The 2500-nt window shown below is 47.1% G+C and overlaps 1 protein-coding gene across 3 annotated transcripts in view; it reads right to left on the reverse strand.

Moving 5' to 3' along the window:
• LOC143029317 (mediator of RNA polymerase II transcription subunit 15-like) overlaps window positions 1-2500 on the reverse strand; it is a 20691-nt gene that overhangs the window by 12127 nt on the left and 6064 nt on the right. The window contains exon 1 of one of the 3 annotated variants that reach the window (XM_076192074.1): window positions 171-398. The exons of 1 other annotated variant lie outside the window; for it this stretch is intronic. The gene's annotated coding sequence lies outside the window, so the exon portion shown is untranslated. Of the gene's footprint in view, window positions 1-170; window positions 399-2500 lie in introns of those variants that run through there. One more of the 3 variants, XM_076192073.1, reaches the window with a different exon arrangement.

A 2500-nucleotide genomic window follows, 5' to 3' on the forward strand; every position in this document is an offset into this window, starting at 1 on the left:
AACTGAGGTGGCTACTCACTCTCGAAGAAAAAGACTTCTCGCTTATCAAGTCGAAAAACTCTTCTCTCTTATTAACTAGAAACGTGTTAATCACTGTCACACGTGACCTGCATCTAACAAGAAACACGCAAACCACCTTCGAATATGACGGGGCTAATGCGGGTACTCACTGTCAAGTGAGATGCGGGTACTCACTATGCGGTCTCGGGAACGGTGCCGGGGATCGACCAGGAGCCCTAAGGGCCTCGGAAAGCAGGAGTCAGGAAGAGGAGGTTCTCTCCTGTCGTTGCAGACAAGGAACTGGTGGAATCAGAAGACTCGGAGCGAGTGTCAGCGCGGCCACAAGGAAAAAGCGACCAACCCCAACACGTGGTGTGGTTGTCTACTAAGCCCGCTATTTTCGGACCCCTCGCTAGCTCGGCCCGTGTCAACCCCCTCACCCCCTCACCCCCCAACTCCCGGTGGTTGTGGCGGCAGCGGCAGAGGCAGTGAGGATAAAAGTAAGAGATTCACGGGGAACTTGTTACGTTCATGGAGGAAATTCGGGAATGGAGGGGAGGAAGGAAGACGGGAGTACCTTGACGAACGAACTGGGAATCTGGGAACTTATTTCCCAAAGAATGTGTAAGATATTGTGTACACTTTAAACCCACTATCGGAGGAATAATATCAGAAGAACAGGAAATCTGTATATTTCGACTACTACCTGTAGTCCTCTTCTGCTGAAGAAAACTACAGATAGTAGTCGAAATATACAGATTTCCTGTACTTCTGATATTATTTCTGCGATAGTGGGTTTAAAGTGTACATTTACAAATGTGTTATAACATTATAGTTTCCCAAGATATTGTGTGTTTGTGTTCCCGGATAGGATTTATCGTAGTTTTGCATCATATGTTAGATTCTTGAGCAACAACTATAAATTTCCCGATGGGACACTTAGAGCTATAGTATAGGCCGATCTAAAGACAATGTTATGATCTCCATATCCAAAGATGATTTACCATGTGTGTGTGTGTGTGTGTGTGTGTGTGTGTGTGTGTGTGTGTGTGTGTGTGTGTGTGTGTGTGTGTGTGTGTGTGTGTGTGTGTGTGTGTGTATGTGTGTGTGTGCGCGCGCAAGTGCATGTGTGTGTTTATGTGTACTTATGGGTATGTGTTATTCACCTTTGTCTTTGGATCACGTGTTGGACTCGTGATCGACAGCTATTTCCCTCCCGGAAGAAAGTTCAGAGCTTGTATGACCGATCTGTGTGTGTGTATATGTGTGCATGTATGTGCACGTGTACGTGTTGGAGGTGAGGGACGCTACACCCCTCCCCCACCTAGAATCCCTTCTCCTGCGAGTGCCCTTTTTTGCTCCATGTATGTGTTTGTGTACATGTGTGTGTACATGCATGTGTGTGGCGGTGCGTGTGAATGCGTGTGTGTGTTTGCGTGCATGTTTATTTGTGTGTGTGTTTGCTTTTGAGTATGTGTGTGTGTGTGTGTGTGTGGGTATGTGTGAGTCTGTTTGTATGTATGTGCGTGTGTGCGTATATGCATACGTGTGTGTTTGTGTGTGTGTGCGTGTGTGTATGTTTATGTATATATATGTGTGTGTGTGTGTGTGTGTTTGTGCGTGTGCGTGTCTATGTGTGTATATGTTTGTGTGTGTATGTGTGTGAGTGTGTCTACGAAAGCGTGCGTGTCTGCGCTCGTGTGTGTGTGCGTGTGTGTGTATATTTAGAAGGACTCCTCCGGCGTATGAAGGAGGTGCCAACGGAAGGTGCACAGGGGGCAACCGCGTCTGAGAGGAAATTGTGCGCAGACACGTGTGCGCAGGATGCGCAGTGCCCCCTAATTAGTGAGTGGGTAAGCCAGATTAAGGAGTGAAGGATGAGGGGGGTATGGGCATGTATTTAAAAACCCACGTTAGGGTAGGGTAAAAGGGAAAGGGAGGGAGGGAGGGTGGGAGGGAGGGAGGAGGAGGGAGGAGGGAGGAGGGAGGAGGGAAGGAGGGAGGGAGGGATGGGAGGGAGGGAGGGAGGGATGGGAGGGAGGGAGGGAGGGAGAAAGGAGGGAGGAGGAAGGGAGGGAGGAGGAAGGGAGGGAAGGGAGGGAGGAGGTAGGGAGGGAGGGAGAGAGGAAGGAGGGAGGGAGGAAAGAGGGAGGAAGGAAGGTCTGGGTCTTGAAGAAAAAATTGGGTTCTTTAACCCTGTAGGTCATGTTTCAAAAGGTCCCTAGGATTTGAACTTTGCATACATATAGTTTAACCCTTCCAATGCTGTTATCGATGTGCATTGGTTTTGACTATCGTCAGGTAAATTTAATGAGACGTTTGTTTATTTATCTTTCCTCTCTGATTCTTAAGTATGCACTTTCTTGTTTAGTCTTTTAAAGATAAAACTGAAAAGACTTGGGGTAATACACGGGCGGGTTTTAACGACCAAATTTGTTGATACTTTTTTATAACAACATTAAATTTCTCTAAATCTCAATATATTTAAGACATTCAAAGA

Source organism: Oratosquilla oratoria, chromosome 10 (genome assembly GCF_046742065.1).
Source record: "Oratosquilla oratoria isolate Oo_2021 chromosome 10, ASM4674206v1, whole genome shotgun sequence".
In the NCBI taxonomy this organism is placed as follows: domain Eukaryota; kingdom Metazoa; phylum Arthropoda; class Malacostraca; order Stomatopoda; family Squillidae; genus Oratosquilla; species Oratosquilla oratoria.